This window comes from Rhincodon typus, chromosome 2 (genome assembly GCF_021869965.1).
Source record: "Rhincodon typus isolate 14 chromosome 2, sRhiTyp1.1, whole genome shotgun sequence".
NCBI lineage: Eukaryota > Metazoa > Chordata > Chondrichthyes > Orectolobiformes > Rhincodontidae > Rhincodon > Rhincodon typus.
In genome coordinates this window covers 57,368,615-57,387,497 of record NC_063333.1, presented here as the reverse complement: position 1 = coordinate 57,387,497, position 18,883 = coordinate 57,368,615, and the positions used below count along the sequence as shown (strand labels likewise).

The following is an 18,883-nucleotide window of genomic DNA, read 5'->3' as shown; positions in this document are numbered from 1 at the left end:
GTTTTGTAGCTTCATTACAGCCAGATTACATTTTAAATGTTTTTTTTTCCCTGAATTAAGGTTATTCTTCTGTGATTGTGCTTTCTTGGCTTATTATTCTACTTAGTCTTCTGGAGTAAACTCATCATTCCATACCCTTGACCATCCCATATATTGTAAAGAGTTTACTCCCCATTAACTGATCCCTCGCAAGACTGCACTGCTTTATCTTTCAGACTGAAGTATGAGATTAAATGACAACTAATCAGCCTTTACTCCACTCAATACTTGTAAATCTTGTTTGCTGTACATCAACCAGAACTAAAAATATTATCTGGGTTGATTTTCTGAACATATATTCTCCCAAGTACTTCAGAAATTGTGTATGTGCATTCAAATTTGGCAATTCAGCAATGCAGTCCAGACATTCTGCACAGTATGGAGCACTGAAGCACAAGTGTACAAGATGATGAGAGGCACAGATAAAGTGGATAGCCAGCGGCTTTTTCCCAGGGCGGAAATGACTATTACAAGGGGGCATAATTTTAAGGTGAGTGGAGGAAGGTATAGGGAAGATGTCAGAGGTAGGTTCTTCACACAGAGAGTGGTGGGCGTGTGGAATGCACTGCCGGCAGTGGTAGTGGAGTCAGGTACTTTAGAGACTTTTAAGCGACTCTTGGATAGGCACGTAGAGGATAGTTAATGTAGGGTATGCAGGGTAGTTTGATCTTAGTAGGATAATAGGCTGGCACAACATTGTGGGCCAAAGGGCCTCTACTCTGCTGTACGGTTCTATGTTCTATGTTCTATAAGTGCTCCTTGCCTAGTTAATACAAATGCTGTAGCACACCAATGAAATTGCAATAGCATTCACAATTGTGTGCGAGGCTAATGATGAATTGCATTTATGTATGAGCTGGGGGCCTCATCATGATGGAAGTGGCCAGCTGAGCAATGAGAGATTGCAATCAGAGGGCCTTGTAAAGCAGGCTTACATATTTTGGAAAGTCTGCTCTTCGATGACTCACATTGTTATGGGACAAACCATGCCAATTTGCTTTTCTTTAGTTTCCATTGACCAATTTGTGAGAGGAGATCTTAGTCTCCAGTGTACTTGTTAAGAAGTTGCAGTACTTTAGGCACAGACGAAGCCCTTTAGTGATATCTGACCGTCTAGCTCTTAAACCTCCAGGGCAATTCCACAACACGCTGTGTGCTTTGTGCTGGAATCGTCACTAAAATACTTAATTGGGAGAATCTTTATGTGAAAGGATCGATAGTTGGTAATTCTTCCCAAAACCAATATTGTATCCAATCCAAGGTGCAGAATCTCCTATGACAAGTGTTTCTGTAGCAAATCCCAACTGAAGGAGAACCAAAACAATTTATATTAAATTTCAATGCAAAAGAGATTATTCTTTTCACATATCTAACTATTCAAATGTATTTTATGAAGCATCCCTCCCAGACTTTGCTTCATTAGTAATCCAGAATTCAAAGAGTACACTTAGAGGTCTTTCATTGAGGTGAAGTAACAGCGTACATTCTGAATACATATTTTGAAAGGGCATTTTAATTGAAATAAGTGTCTTGAGAGTGACAAAACAGGCCACTAATTTGCTAACATCCATTTCATAATTGCACAATGTCAAAGTTATCTATGCCATCATTTACTGAATTCTACACTGATTGTCTCATAACACTGACATATTAATGGAACAGTACCATTTGTGGATTATGAAGATGATTCTGAAGTCTACTGGAATCCATAGGACGACATGGCTGCAAATAATAGTATGCCTTTGATTTTGGAGTTACCTGCCAAATGAAATAGCTGTGCTCATTCATTCTGAAGTTTATTGTCAATGGAAAAAGAGATGAAATTGTTTGACCTAGTGAAAAAAACATCAACCTCTGTTGATACATTTGTGAAATACAAGTTTCCTGCTGTGAGATAACTTGAAATGAGCTAGAGGCACAAATGTTCAGTATTCTGGTGACTTTAAAACACTCTGAATGGGCCTTCTCAGTGGTGGACATTGATTAAAGGAATGGTACTGCCTGAACAATGAAATATAGTCTGCAAAAACAGATTTTCTTAGACCCGTTGTGTTGCAGCAAGTGATTACTGGTCTCTGAATTTAGGCAAGTGCAGACAAGGTCATCTTGGGGTTAAATCCATCTGTTTAGCATCCCTCCTTCCTTCCTCCTTCAAAAAGCTAAACAAGAACTGAATTATTCATATGGCAAATTATAAATTATGTTGTCAATAGATCTATCTTTACCCCAAGGTAAAATTATCTCACCAAATTTATTGTTAGCTGGAAGTCTCAACCAAGAGGAATTTCAATTTCTGAAGGAATTTAGGCTGCTTTACTAGCTGTAGAATGGTTCCTTCAATGAAATGTCCTCCCACCAGGAGTTTCCAGGCAAACTAAATTATCTCAGGATAGAATACATCTCTTATATTAATGACTTTTCTCAGTGAACCAATATCAGCATGCAGAGACCTAACTGAAGAATTCTCAGTATTGTTACATGTTTTGTGGGTTTGTGAAGGTTTACGTATGAAACTACAACCTTTTAGTACTTATTTATGAATATTTAGCATAGGAATCAGTTGCAGATTATATTATAATATTAACTAAGATATCTTACAGTAGCACTTCCCAAACATTTTCCCACTGTGAATGTACTTTGAGGCTTGAAAGCTGTTGAGACCCTAAATGTGAATTGTTAGAGCAGGAACACGACTCTTGTAACTTGGCCTGAACACCAATGCAGCCATTACGGCCTCAGATTTCATGACTCCAAAATTTTAGCTCGCAACCCCAATTGGCGTCCTGATCATCACAGTATATGATAGCTGAAGATGGAACTGCCAAGTTATAACTGCTTTAAAATTATGTATGACCTTGAAATCCAACTTAAAAATAAATTGGATATTCAAACAAATGCATGTGATAAGGATTATACTCAAAATCCAGTTTAATTTATTGTATTTTCTTTGTGCATGGAATGTGGGTGGTTCCAGCTAGGTCAACACTTATTGTCTATCCCTAATTGCCCTGGAAAAGCTGGTGGTGAGCAGCTTTCTCGAATCACTGCAGGCCATGGTATGTATGGACACCCACAGTGCTGTTAGGAAGGGAGTTCTTGAGATTTGAACAATGATGGAATGCCAACATAGTTTCAGGTTAGCATGGTGTGCAACTTGAAGGGGAATTTCCAGGTGGTGGAATGTCTTTGTCTCTTTAAAGGGAATTCTTTCAGAACTCAGCTCTTCCTTGTGTCCAACAAACTGGCTGATCTGTGCCTGTAAGATTATGTCTCCTCACAAGTTGTCTTTTTCAGAAATTGTTTTCGGACAGAACTTCTAGAGGAATAAACGAGGTGACCTTTCAAAAGAATTGCAGTAGATTCAGATGAGAAGTCTTGCAAGTCTTTTCTCAACAACAAGAATGTTAAGCAGTGAGGTGAGCTTCTCACAGAATCCTAGAATCCCTACAATGCAGGTAGAGGCCATTTGGCCCATCAATTCTGCACCAACCCATCCCTGAAGAATATCCCACCCAGACACATCCACCCAAACCCTATCCCCATAACCACGCATTTAGCATGACCAATCCACCTAACCTGTACATCTTTGGGCTATGGGAGGAAACTGGAGCACTCGGAGGGAACCAATACAGACACGGGGAGAATGTGAACTCTCCATACAGTCACCCAAGGCTGGAATCAAAACCAGGCCCCTGGCACAGTGAGGCAGCAATGCTAACCACTGTGCCACCTTGCTCTCCATTAGGCTGTGGCAAGTTGATGATGAAGACAGATTCTCGCTTGTTAAACACCATACCAATGCTACAAATTATCACATCAATATCTATCTTATTTAATTCCTATCTTACTCAACTTGCTCTGACTTGTTTGCCGAGCCAGTGTGTTTGATTGCAGATGTTTTGTCACCCTGCTAGGTAACATCGTCAGTGCGCCTCCGGTGAAGCGTTGGTGTTCTGTCCCCCTTGTTATTTATATCCCTCAGTTTGCTGGGGTGGTTGGCATCACTTTCATTTCTGTTTCTCAATGGTTTGTATATCGGGTCTAGTTCAATGTGTTTGTTGATGGAGTTCCGATTGGAATGCCAGGCCTCCAGAAATTCCCTGGCGTGTCTCTGTTTGGCTTGTCTTATTATGGATGTGTTGTCCCAGTTAAATTTATGTCCTTCTTTGTCTGTGTGTATTGAGACCAGTGAGAATTGGTCGTGTCTCTTGGTGGCTAGTTGATATTTGTGTGTCCTTATTGTCACCTTTCTTCCCATTTGGCCTATGTAATGTGTTGTACAGTCCTTGCATGGTATATTACGTTGTATATTACGTTAGTTTTATTGGTTGTGGGTATGGGATCCTTTACGTTTGTCAGTAGCCGTTGCAGGGTGATTGTTGGTTTGTGGGCTACCCTGATACCTAGGGGTCTGAGTAGTCTTGTGGTCATTTCCGATATGTCTCTGATGTATGGTAGGGTGACTGGTGTGTCTTGTCATGTTGTGTCTTCTTGTTGTGGTCTGTTGTGGATTAGAATTGATTAGAAATCAAAAATTCTCAAACTGGATGTCAGAGTAGGAACAAGGTGACTTCAGCTCACCCCTGGCTGTGACCAGCCTCCATGTTGTTCAGCACCAAATAGCATCTTGGAGCACAATCCATACGCACCCACCATACGCACCATTGGCATACGACATTTGCTAATTCCTCACCATGATCATGGCACCACTCTGATACACTGGCAGGGTGCTCAGGAAACACAAATAGGAGTTGCAGGGTGCACCAGTAACCAGCATTGAAAGGCTGCTGCAAAGGCGCTTTGCAATCAGGGACAGGATTACTCATGGATTGGACTAGGCCACATCTCAGGGCAGCTAGGTCTCTCTCATAGTATACTCTAATTTTGCACCAACCAGCTCGCTTGCACCATCCTAGCTTTGCTGTACCAATTATTACAGTAAAAGAACCAGGTAGATTGCCTTGCTGGCAGTGGTTCTCAGTTAAGGGGGTGAATATCTTGCTATATAGCACTGTGTTACATCAACTGCGCGATGTGTCAGCAGCTTACATAACAAACACACTTCATGGTCTGCAAGCAGGCAGCCACATCTCATAGTCTTGGGGGAGTAGACCTCACTGAAATCCATTGAGGCACCTGTCAGCCAGGGGATCCAGACACAGCAAGTCAAGGGTAACCTCCAAATCCAGTTCAGGGTAATGGCCACAGTCAGGTATCTGGTTTGAGTGCTCTTGGTCAGGGGATCCATTCTGCTGCAGTGTGAGAGTGGGCCATGATCAGCACTGTGGTTCTATAGCCACCAGTCTGGGAGAAGTAGAGCTAATGCAGCCAAGGAGATGTACAGGCATCAGCCAGGGCTGTGGACAGCCATGAATGTCTGGTTTGATCACTCATACCGGTGGACCACGGTCAGTCCAATCAGTCTGTCCACAGGAATTAAGGGAAAAGGGAATGGGAGGATCCACTGCAATGTAGAGGAAACTTGAGAACCTATTCTTTAGGATTAGCAGATACAAGCTGGAGAAAAGGGAGAATAACAATTGTGAAGCAATCAACTGTATTTGTAAGCGGGATACATGAAGCATAGTTGGGAAAGGGGGTCATGTGGGAGGTGGGTTTAACCTCCATTCAGAGTACCTTAGCCCCAGCGGGCCACAGTGTGTATGGCATGGACATGTACAAGTACATGATGTTAGGCATCATGCTGGCATATTTAGCCCTGACACTACACAGAGACTGAAACAAACAGATGTCAAGGCATAAAAAAGACTGAAATTTATAAAAACATGAAATTCATATCCAGAGCTTTGTTATCCATGCCACCAAAGATTCCCTAATAGGTCTTAATCTTTCTCTCCCTCTCATTACGTCTTAGTGTAGTCCCTGGTTCTGCAGCTGGGGTGGAGGAAGCCTGCTTGGCAGTGGAGTTTGCTGGCAACCACAGGGACTTGCAGGGATGCAGAAATATCCATGTCCCACCTCTCGTGTAAATACCAATCTTCATTCCAATGCAACTTGCACAGTAACTCCATTGTCAGACTCAATCATTGCACACCATTTCTAACCACTGCTAGCGATGCCTTCTCTCTCATGCGTCTTTCAGGTAAGATATGGCAAGAATCCCTCAAAAAACATCAGCACAACTCATTCTTACCAAATAAAAAAAGATTCAGGAGCCCAATGTCTCTGTAGCTGTTACAGACAAGCTGCTTTGTTGAAATCTTGTAATTATAGAAGGGTTTTGAGAATCATATCATCCCTTTGTTTCAAGAGGTCTAATTCCAAGTAAGCAACCTCAGAGGTGCAAAGTTCATAAGGATTACTGGACCATATCACAACTCCCTCTGTCTGTAATACTACCTGAGTGCTTGCTTCTAACAAAATTTCAAATTCTCATGCAACTTGGATTCCATTTTAAATTTAACACCTTAATTGTTGGGTTAATTTTGCGATTTTCTTCACAATGCAGCCAAAACACTTGCCTTATAATCCTCAGCTGAGAATAAAAGCAGCAGCAAAAATAACATGACAACAAAGCTTCATTAAAATGTGTTTTACGAATTCAAAACACAAAAATTGACCCATCTATCTTCTCTCAATCATCAGCAAAGCGATGGAATGTATAATCAACATTGCTAACAAGTAGCACTTGCTTTGCAATAACTTGCTCACAGACATTCAGTTTGGGTTCTGCCAGGGCCACTCTGCTCCTCAGCCCGTGACAGAATGATCCCAGACTTAAATAAAAGAGTAGAATTCCAGAGGTGAGGTGACAGTGACTGACATCAAGGTTGTATTTGAACAAGTATGGAAAAACTCATGCCAATAGGAATTTGTGAGGAAGGTCTTTGTTGATTTCATAGAGTCCTTACAGTGTGGAAACAGGCCATTTGGCACAACAAGTTTATATCAATCCACCAAAGAGCATCCCACCCAGATCCATCCCCCTACCCTATATTTCCCATGGCTAACGCACCTAAACTACACATTGCTGGACACGATGGGGTGCTTTAGCATGGCCAATCCACCTAACTTGCATATCTTTGGACTGTGGCAGGAAACCGAAGCACCCGGAGGGGACCCACACAGACAGGGGAGAATGTGCAAACTCCACACAGACAGTTGCTTGAGGATGGAATTGAACCCAGGTCCCTGGCACCGTGAGGCAGCAATGCTAACCTTTGAGCCACTGTGCTGTCGCTAAAGGATGGTGAGACTCCTTCGAGCTGGAATGGAACCAGCGACCTAAGGATGACAGATTTGCAACACACTACAGATCTCCGCTCTACCAGCTGAGCTATCGAAGGAGAGCAGATTCAATGGCATTACCACCACTGAATCTCTCACTACCAACATCATGGGAGTTAACACTGAGCAGAAATTGATTTGGAACATCCACATGAATATTATGGTTACAAGAGCTCTGAGAATAGGAATACTGCAGCAAGTAATTCATTTCCTGACACACCTAAACCCATCCATTATGTGCAAATCACAAGTCAGGAGTGGGACGAAATATTCCACACTTGCCTGGATGAGTGCAACTCCAACAACACTCAGTAAACATGGCACCATCCAGCACAAAGCAGCCCATTTGACTGGCACCACAAACATTCACTCCATCACCAGCTACACTCAGCAGCAGCAGTGTGTACCATCCACGTTCCTTAGATAGCATCTTCGAAACCTGTGACCACTTCCCTACAGAAGGACACAAAGTCACTGATAGGCCGGAACGCCACCACCTGCAAGCTCCCCTCAAAGCCACTCACCATCCTGGCTTGGAAATATATTACCATTCTTTCAGTGTCATTAGGTCAAAATTCTGGTAATCTATCCTTAATGGCAATATGGATGTACCTAAAGCAAATGAACTGCAGCAGTTCAAGAAGGCAGATCAAGACCACATTTTGGGGATCATCAATAAATACCGGCACATCCAATGATACCCACATCCCATGAATATACAAAAAAACCTGAACTTTATGTTACAGGAAATTGTCCATTTTGTTCATTTACTTTAAAAGTTTATATTTAGAGCCCATTAGATCATCTTGTGTGAGCATGAAAGAATCTAGGAAGAGCAAAAGGAAAGAAATTGCTCATTTGCGGAAGAATCAAGAACCAGAGGCTATCAATTTACGTGACTGGAAAAAGAACTATTGATGCTTTAGGGAAAATTGTTCTTATGTATGACATGCTTCAGATGTAGAAAGCATGACACGGGGTTGTAACTGAGGCTCTCAAAAGGCAATTAATAAATACCTGAAGAAAAAAAGCTTTGCAGAGTTATGGGTCACGGATTCAGGAGTAAGATGAGCTGAAACTCTTACAGAGTCAACATGAACATCATGGGTTGAATGGCCTCCTTCAGTGTTCTAGCTCTTCTATGATTCTATGATCTATTGTAGCAAAACCTGAGCTGTATCTTCATTTTAAGTACTACCTACTGTCTTAATCAATAATGAGATTTAAATCAATGGTGTGTATATTCTACAACATAGAGGACAGACATCCATATCAATAACATCTTGTGAGCCACATTATGAGGCAGCTTCAACCACCTCAAAATTGATATAAATGGCAAACTAATGTCAGAATAATAGCATAATAAAACTGTATGAAGCATGGAAGTCATATATTGTCCATTCAGGAACAAAATGCAGTTTGCTACAGGTAAATCAATGGGGAAGATTAAATAATTTAATATTTTTGATCCTTACTAAAATAAGCAAATTACTTAGGGCAATGGATTGTGACAAACACAAATCTGTCAATCAATCAGTCATTTAATTTAATTTTTGATGTTTTGCTGACCACTCAGATCACTCGTAACTTAAAAAGTTACCTCACTGTTATTTTCTCACATCCAGGATTTGGACTGCACCTCCTCCAAGGGGCTGTAGCTCCTTGAATGCCACATTCCAGACACTTTCATCTCCAACCCTTCTAATTGATATTGTCACTCTGCTCCCTCTTCAGTCCAAGTTAAACTGATATTCTTCATTCATTCTTCAAGTTTACACTGCTACATTTCCTCCCAGTTCACATTTGCCCACTGGTGCTGTGTTCATTGGCTGTGCCATTCATAGTTTCTCTTTTCCAAAACAGTACTGCCTCAAATTTCTGCTCCTTTTACTCTCCAATTAATCACTATCCATTTTACCTTCCATTCTATTAATATCCATTTGTCTATCCCCTTACCCTGCACTCCTGATCTATTTTCTCTTCTGTCTTCCTCATCTACATTTCCTCTGTTATGGTTTCTCACCACAACTTGCCCTTTGTAAAGCATTTGCTTTGACCCCTTTCCATATGCTCTCCCCTCATGCATCCTTTAACCATGTATTCTTCCTCTATATCCTGTGAAAATACTTTGATCCTTCTTCCATTCATGTTTTTGCCAGCCTATACATCATGCATTTTGCCCCTTTCAACTCTTACGGATGTAAAGCTTTCAATAAGCCTCCACTGCTATTTTATGCATGGCTGGGAAAGATGCAGGCAAGGCGGGAAGATTTTACCGCTCAGGCTGCTATTGGGCAGAAAGGAACAATATTAAATAAAAACCAAAAGAACTGTGGGTGCTGTAAATCAGAGACAAAAATAGAAATTGCTGGAAAAGCTGAGCAGGTGTTGCAGCTTCTGTGGACAGCAATCAGAGTTAACGTTTCAGGTTGAGTTCTAAGGAAGGGTCACTGGTCCCAAAACATTAATTCTGACTTCTCTCCACAGATGCTGCTAGACTGGCTCAGCTTTTCCAGCAATTTCTGTTTTTTGTCAAGGAACAATACTACTTTGAGGGTCACCAAAGCCTACTGGAGGAATTTTCCCCTTTAACACATCCTCTCAGCCTCTGAAACATATTCCACCTATCTCCAACACTAGTATCAGACATTTCAAAAAAAAACAAGGGCAAAATCTTGCAAGAAGTTAGCTCAGTACCATTTTCAGCAAGTTTCAGGCAGGGTTTCTCTCCGCAAGGCCTAGTGGGTTTTCTAATGCTACCTTCCCAAGCCCGCCTCATGGTGCCATGCACAGTCTATTCTCCTGCTCACAGTAGGTGGAAGTACTCACCAATGCCAGGGCATCCTGGGATCCTGGCACCTGTGCCTCATTTAAAAGGAAGTTATGCACTCGGTCAAGTGCCGGCAGTCAAGCTTCTCTGCACAGTTCATTTTATTCATTTCTGAGATGGCAGACAAGGAACATTGGCAGCTTAGATTGCAGACAGAGACCTGGAGGTCCTGGTGGAGGTGGTGTGGAGAAAGGTCATCATCCTGTCTAGAATGGGCAGAGGAGGGCACAATATAAGATGCTAACAGCCACATCTGAAGTTGGCACTTGTTAATGCTGTCTCAAAAGTCCAGAGAAGCATTCTGCATGCTGCAATCTGCTCTACATGGGTAAGTGTCACCATCCTCTCTCTGCTATCTCACCCTCACCTCTGTCTCTCCTACTGTACACATTTCCCATCAAGAGTTGTGATCTACCACTCTCAATACTGTATGTAGCATCTTCCCTCACACACTCTCACCTACCTCAACCCTCCAGACTACTCACTCTCACATTAACTAATGTCTGTCCTGTGTTGACTAGTCATTCTTTCGAGACACCTCATCATATTCCCCCATCTCCACCAAAACTAACAACTGTGCCAGCCAGTTTCATCATACTCAATTTCTCCTTTCTATCATTCCAGATGAAAACAGCCCATTGTGGGGGAAGAGAGAGCCAAGATGGGTGATGGGTCTTTCAGCTCCTGGACCCCTATGCGGAGAGGATGCTGGCCCCAGATCCTGGATTAGAGAAAGGCCATCTGTGTCACAGTAGCCAAGTAAGAGACATTATCCATTGCTGTGCTACTCTCATTATTATTGCCACTGCGAAAGTACTCTTCACATGCCTTATTCGCAACACATTCTTTCTTTTGTCTCCTCAGACAACAATCGCATCTACATAACGTCGCAGTCAAACGGGCGGCCCTGTAAGTCATCTCCTTCTCAACCTCTGAGGAAGAAGCCATGGATTCCAGTCACTGCCAAGGCTGCCTACTGCACTCTTCAAACCAGGTCAGGTACTTAAACCTTGGAGGGTACATCATCTAAATTTGAATCAGGAGCATCACTGGAGGGCAAATCACTGCGATGTCTCCACAGCTGGTTGAGGAAGAACTACTGGATCCCTAGCAGTTGGAGGACTGCCAAAGACAGGCAGGAGGTTACCTGTTGATGCTGGCAAATAAGAACTTGATAGAACTGCACGAGCAGACACAGAAGCAGTAGGCAGGTTTGTCAAAGGCACTGGGAAAGCTGTCAAACGTTTGCAGGACTGCACCAATGCTCTTGGCACCATATTACCTCTATCATGCAAGTGTCTGACCCCCTCCTTCGGCAGGTCAGGGGCTTCCATATAGAATTGAGTTCAGTACTCTCAGTATTTGTTGGATTGACCATGCAGCTGTATTCCAATGCTCCAGGCCTTACTGCTCAACACTAACGGCCAGGCAACAGAGTGACAAGGGAGTTCTGAAGAAGGGTCATTGGACCTGAAACATTAATTCTGATAGCAGAGATGCAGCCAGACCTGCTGAGCTTTTGCAACAATCTCTGATTTTGTTTGTGAGGAACCTTAACATCACTCCAGGTGCTGCTTTCTCACAGGGAGAAAGGGCAGCGCCAGTCGGCACTCAAACAGAGGGTGCACCATGTAGAGGCCCACCAGAAGCCCCCTCTGAGAACTCTCTGGAGAGATAGCCAGGCTTCCACCTCCACTCTGCCTGACGCTCTCAGCCTTGTGGGATTTTAAGCTGAGAATGTTGAAGAGAATGGTGAACCTATCTCTGCACATGACACACTGGGCTCTCTAGACACAAATACCTGTGAGTCACCTGTGGGTTTCCTTGTAAAGCAAGCTTCCCCCACCACGGACTCAGGGATTGTACTAAGACTTGGTGAGCAAGGGACAGCAAGCCATAGGGCCCATGCAAAGAATAGAGGTTAAAAAAATGTTAAAATTTTTCTTCCAAACTCACAAAGCATTTGTCGCAAGAATTAGCAGTACAAGTAGAGTACAAGCACCATCATAGATAACAACGGCAGCAGTGTGTGCCATCCGGAAGACTCAGCATTACGAAATTACAGGATCTGGTTCTTTGACCGGTTTTTAATTCAATACTGGATGTGGCTGTAGTTGATAAAGCTAGCATTTTGTCTGCTCCTAACTGTCCCTGAGTGGTTGCAGTATGCCACCTTCTTTAATACAACTGAGTAACTTGCACAGGCACTGCAGAGATCAGCTATGGATCTGGAGTTACATGTAGGCTAGACTGGATAAGGATGGTAAATAGTCTTGCCTAAAAGACATGAGTGAACTGGGTGAGTTTTATAACAATCCAATAGTTATAAGGTCAGCTTTACTGATACAAGCTTTTATTTTTTTTTACACACTCAGAGTCATAGAATCAAAGACAGAAACAGACCCTTCAGCCCAATTTGTCCATGCCAACCAGATTTCCTAAACTGAACTATCCCATTTTCCTGAGTTTGGCCCATATCCCTCTAAACCTTTCCTATCCATGTGCCTGTCAAAATATCTTTTAGATGTTGTAACTGTACCTGCCTCTATCACTTCCGCTGGAAGCTCATTCCACATATACACCACCCTCTGCGTGAAAAAATTGCCTCTTCGGTCCCTTTTAAATCTTTCTCCGCTCACCTTACACCTATGTCCTCTAGTTTTGAACTCCCCTACCCGAGGGGAAAGACCTTGGCTATTCACCGTATCTATGCTTCTCATGATTTTATAACCCACCCCTCAGCTTTCATGATACAGGGAAAAATGTCCAAGCCTATCCAGCCTCTCCTTATAAGTCAAACCCTCTAGTCTCGGTACCATCTTTGCAAATCCTTTTTCTTGCACCTTTCCAGTTTAATAACATCTTTTCTGGAGTGGGGTGACCAGAATTGAACACAATACTCTTAATGTGACCTCACCAATGTCTTGTACAGCTGTAACATGACATTCAAACTCCTGTACTCAATGCTCTGACTGATGAAGGCAAGCATGCCAAACATCTTCCTGACCATCCTGTCTACTTGTGAAGCCACTGTCAAGGAAGTATGTACCTGCACCCCTAGGTCTATGGGGTATTGGCATCACTGGCTGGCCAACATTTATTGCCCATTCCAAGCTGCCCTTGAGAAGGTGGTACTGAGCTGTCTACTTGAACTGCTGCAGTCCATGAGCTATAGGTTGACCCACGATGCCCTTAGAGTGGAAACTCTAGTGTTTTGACCCAACAAGAGTGAAGGAAAGTCATATGTGGAAACGTAGAACTCCCTAAGGGGACTTGACTAGGTGGGTGCTGACAGCATGCTTCTCGGGGAACTAGGAGACAAAATTTTAAAAACCAGTGGTATTCCATTTAAGGCAGAGGTACGGAAAATTCTTTTTCACGCAGAGGGTCATGAGTCTTTAGAATTCTCTTCCCCAGAAAGCAGTGTAGGCAAGAGCCATTGAATATTTTTAAGGCAGAGGTAGATTAATTCTTGAACACCAAGGCAGTTGATAGTTATTGGGATAGGCAGAAATATAGAGCTGAAACCAGAATCAGATCAGCCATGATCTTATTGAATAGCAGACCATGCTAGAAAGACTGAATGGCCTACTCCTGCTCTTCACTCATAGGTTTGCGCTCAACACTTAATTGACGATTTTTATTTCATTAACTGCAGTTTAACTTCCTAACTGCTTTTGTCAAGATTTGAACTCATTTTGTCAGATTATTAATCCACATTTCTGGATTTCTAGTCAAATAACATAACCACTGTATCCATGACCACTGTGTACTTCTTGTACTCCTAAACTGTTTGGCTTGTCACATTGCTTGTCTGACTTCCAATATTGGATGCACAGAAATTACATCCAACTAAATGTTAGGAAAACTAAAGCTTGTATTTGACCCTGAGTTGTGTTTCTGATGACAACACATAGCTGCACAATCACATAGCCTAAGTCTACCTTCATAATTCCCTTTGTTCGTCAGTTGCTGAAACTCTCATTAAGCCCTTCTTATCTATGCTTAACATTTGGCTTGCCATTCACCTTCCACTGCCTGTACCTTAACTCCTTACAAATCTCATTCACCTATCAATCCCTTGCTAGCTGGCTCCGAAACAATATCTCAATTTAAGGAAAAACTTTGCTTTTATGTAGAATTTTTTATGATCACAAAAAGGGCTACAAAGTGCTTTGCTGACAGTGATTTACTTTTGAAGTGCAGTCATTGTTGAGATATATGAGGCACTGCAGCTAATTTGTGTATTGCAAATAGCAATCTATAAATAATCAGATTATCTTTCTTGTGAGAGATAGTAGGAACTGCAGATGCTGGAGAATCCGAGACAACAAGGTGCAGGGCTGGATGAACACAGCAGGCCTCTCTGCTCCTATGATGCTGCTTGGCCTGCTGTGTTCATCCAGCCCTGCACCTTGTTATCTTTCTTGTGATGTTGATTATAGGATACATATTGGACAGCACACTGTGGATATGTTCATTGCTCTCCTTAAAAATAATACCATGGAATCTTTTACACCCTCCTGAGAATCAAAGAGTGCCTGAGGTAAGGTATCACGCAAATAACAGAGCAACAGTGCACCACTCCCTCAGTTTGGGTTTGCAGCGTCACATTGATTTTTATGCTCAAGTCCTAGAGTGAAACGTGAACCCATGGCTCAGAGAGATACCAACCTCGCTGTAGCTGCCTACCACAACATGATAAATTTTTATCCATTTTTCCAAATCCCTCCATGGACATGCCCACCCCTATTATTATATCCTCCAGTCCTCCTGTTCTGGTCTCCTGTGCATCTCTGATTTGTGTTGCTGAACAATTGGTGGCCAGCTTTCAGCTAGCTTGGCCAAAACAGCTGGAGTTTGTTCCTTCTCCTTTTTTAAGATGTCCTCAGACTTTTTAAATCTGTTTGATCAAGATTTGGCAATCTCTCCCGAATTCTATTTCTTGGGATAATTGTCAATTTCTTTCACTTTAATCACTGATACTAAGTACATTCAGACATTTTATTACTTTAAGTACACCATATTAATGAAACTTGTTGTTATGCATATTTGTTTCTTTGTGTTAACAATTTTGTCATCAATAATTTCAGCTGTTCATACCTTACCTATGAGTCTCGTGCTGGTAAGAAGTTTTCAATGCTGACTCGATTCATGGATAAATAAATAGCAGGGTTAAGGCAGTAAAATCTGGGTATGACAGCAAAGTTCCAGAACAATCCTGAGGTTACCATTCAAATCTCAATCAACAAAATGGTTAAACCAAATTCTTTAAATCCAGTAATTTGTGAGTTAGCCCCAAAAACGAACTCAACTAATTCATTGATAACAAGGTGTAGAGCTGGATGAACACAGCAGGCCAAGCAGCATCAGAGGAGCAGGAAGGCTGACGTTTCGGTCCTAGACCCTTCTTCAACTAATTCATTAACTCCTGTGGGGAAGAGAATCAGCCACTCAAACCAGAATAGCTTATATATGATTTCTATCCATACTGTGATGTTGACTCCTATTAGCAAGAAACTACTACGTACCAATGCACGGCATCATTATGGCACAAAGCTGTAGGCTGTACTTGAATTTAAACCAACATTATTTCTGCTGCCACCTTCACAGTACATGTTCCATTCCAGTAATAGACAACTAGGTAGCTGGTAGCTCAATAGTAGTCGCTGTTCTTCCATCTTGAAGTGAAATTCAACTTAAACGGACAGAAAGACAATTTACTTCCACTACTGACAGTAAGTGATGGAAGTAAATCCAGGTTATGCAGCACCAGTTCATCTTTGCATTCATGATAGTAAATAACATACTTTTCCACTAATTGACACTTATCCAGAGAAAAATGTCACAAAATGTGGGTGAATGAAAAATCATTGTTCTGTACAGACAATAGGGGGAAAATAATCATTTACATGGTCCTGCTTATTGCTACATGCACTATGGCAACTTCCCGTTCTCGGCAGGGTCACTACCTGCACACGGCATTCCTCACCAAAACTTATGAAGAATGCGACCGGGTTGCCTATACAGTGGATTGTGCAGATAATCAGCTGTAATGCTGCCTGCCCCAAGGGAATCAGTGTAATATACCAGTAGTACGACATCAACAAACTTTTCCCCCACTACTCCTCCACTTCTATAATATTTCATATTCCCAAAATACTGATTAGGCAATGTTTTGTCTGCTCAGAACTCAGAATTCACAACACAATATTGCATCATGGAGCATAAAATGGCTTCAATGGCAGCACTGATATCTTCACGTTGAGAATGTTCACAAATGTTTTTGAATAACTTTAGCTCAAAATTAAAAGAAAAGTTAATTTCTCCTAACCTGTGTAATGCCTTTACATGTGCACATTATTGCAGGAACTTCCAATGAAGGAGCTATTTGTTGCCTATGTAAATATTTGTGGTGATAATCTTTCTAAGACAATTAAGCGGATCTAACTATGTTTACTGCAATAATGCACTATTCAAACTTCTTCAGATCTATTTCTTATCTATCCAGTTCTACTCTAATCTTATGCCCATCAAAAAAGTTTGTCATTTCTATGACAATTCCAAGGTGCTCAACATGCATAACTCTGGAATTTATCCTTGTTTAAATACTGATTTTAAATAATTAAAGATAGATGAGCTGTGGTTAGTTGAGGTTAGTAAACCATTAAACTCCAACTTTAATGTACAATATCCTTTCATATTGCACATATGTTTTAGATAGTTATTTTTGCTTCATGCACCATGTTAAATGCAAATATTAAAAATAACTTCAACTCGTTGGGACAACAAAACTAAAACTCATTTCATTTTTCCTTAATTCTCTAGATTGTTGCACTTGCTCATTTTCCCATTCAAACCTGTTCACTGGTCTTCACAGTATGCAATCTGACATGGAAATGGGAGAATTCAAATTGTTTGAACACATAAACGTTGTAGAAGCTAAATTGATCTCTTCAAGTTGTGCCAATAGGACATGTCAAACCATGTTCTACAAACTAAGTCTCATTCTGATTAATAATCCTTTGAAAAGACAGCTACATATCTTTTATTCACTGAAGTATGCAGAATGGCAAATCATTAGAAAAGACAAATTAGATCCGGACTCTTATACAGTTTATCATTTGTACTGGGCATGAACAAGACACCAGATTTAAATGAAACTTCGATTGTTTATGGATTTTGCAGTTATTTTCTCAGAAAATTTAAATCTTCTGATACCTGGGTTTGGTTCATTGAGCTAATGAACCTTGCCACCAGATAGAGTTCCTCAAAAAATCTACGAGGACAAACAACACTCACTGAAATGAATAATTGTATTAATCCGTCAGTCAATGAAGTCCTGGAAGAGCTCTTGTAGTTAATAGGCTTGATGTAGAACAACATTATCTTGCAATGGTATAGCATCTTTAGTTTGGTAAAACATCTCAAGGTATTACATAGGACAGAAATTGGATAAAAACCAATACTCCACCAAATAGGATAAAGATGGTAAATTCGCCATAGTCTTAACAGACCATAGGGCTGTTCTCTCATTAGGATGAGGGCTAGTGATGGATCAACCTGAGATCACCATGTCTCAGGCAAGTGAAGAGGTTGAAAAGGAGATTCATGGTAATCCCAGCCAGTCCAGGAATTTAATCTATGCTGTTGACATCACGCTGCATCGCAAACCAGCCATCCAACCAAATGAGCTGACTGACCCACCAAAGGAGACATCGGGATAGATGACCAAATGCTTTGTTAAAAAAAAGTTTAGGCATCAGTTTAAAGGAAAAAGCTGGCAAATTCTCAGATTGGAGATTTTACCCAAGGACAAAATCTTTCCAAATTGAACAGTAGATAAAACAAATTGAAGAGTAGAGTTGGCATTCTCCATCAAGTTGCTGGGAATAATTCCATAACACATGATGGATATTTAATGAGTCAGGATCGTCACTTACCCTTGTGCAATTACTGAGGAAAAGTGAATTGTTAATTTGTCCTCAGGCAAAATATTTCTTTTTAAATAGAAATCTGGACAAACTTTATGTTTAAAACTGTCCTCAGCTTACAATCAGCTACAGATTTAAAACATCACTCCAGGTTTTCAAGTACAGCTACAAACAAATGTTTAATGATTGTACCCAATTAAAAAAAAACTCACATTAAGTAAAATAAAAAGCAAATGTAGCAATCTGATAAAGAAAATGCACAAGACACTTCGTAGATGTCCATGGGGAAAACACAGTTAATACTTTAGGTATAGATTGTTAATCAGAACATCCAGCAGGTCAGAAAAAGACCTGCATCAGAAAAAAATAAGTTATTTCAATTATTTGTAATAGGCAAAGTGCAGGCCATATTCAACCTGAATTATAAACTGTTACAGACTTTTTAAATTTTGCATTCTCTGGATTTATCCTGATCTGTATAAAATGGATATTTCACGTACAAACATATAAACTTCTGAATTAGGAACAGAAGTGGCGCCTCAGCCCCTGACCCTGCTCTACCATTCAATAAGATCATGGCTGATCTGATTGCTTCACAGGCTCGCGTAGCCCTGATAACCTTTCACCCCTTGTTTATCAAGAATTTATCTACGATCTGCCTTAAAATTATAAAAAATCTCTGCTCCCACCAACTTTTGAGGAAGCATCTTCCAAAGTCTCATGACCCTCTGTAAGAAATTAATTTTCTTTATCTGTCTTAAATGGGTGACTCCTTATTTTTAATGGAGCACCCCAGTCCTAGAATCTCCCACAAGAGAAAATATCCTCTCCA

The 18,883-nt window shown here is 41.2% G+C and overlaps 1 protein-coding gene and 1 non-coding gene across 2 annotated transcripts in view; both read right to left on the bottom strand.

Annotated features, from left to right (window-relative positions):
* Positions 1 to 18,883, bottom strand: part of LOC109913433 (contactin-associated protein-like 2) — a 1,704,267-nt gene that overhangs the window by 1,019,231 nt on the left and 666,153 nt on the right. The gene's annotated exons all lie outside the window — the stretch shown is intronic.
* On the bottom strand, positions 7,257 to 7,346 carry trnay-gua. Its single transcript is given in 2 exon segments — positions 7,257 to 7,292; positions 7,310 to 7,346. It is a non-coding gene; the product is annotated as a tRNA-Tyr (tRNA).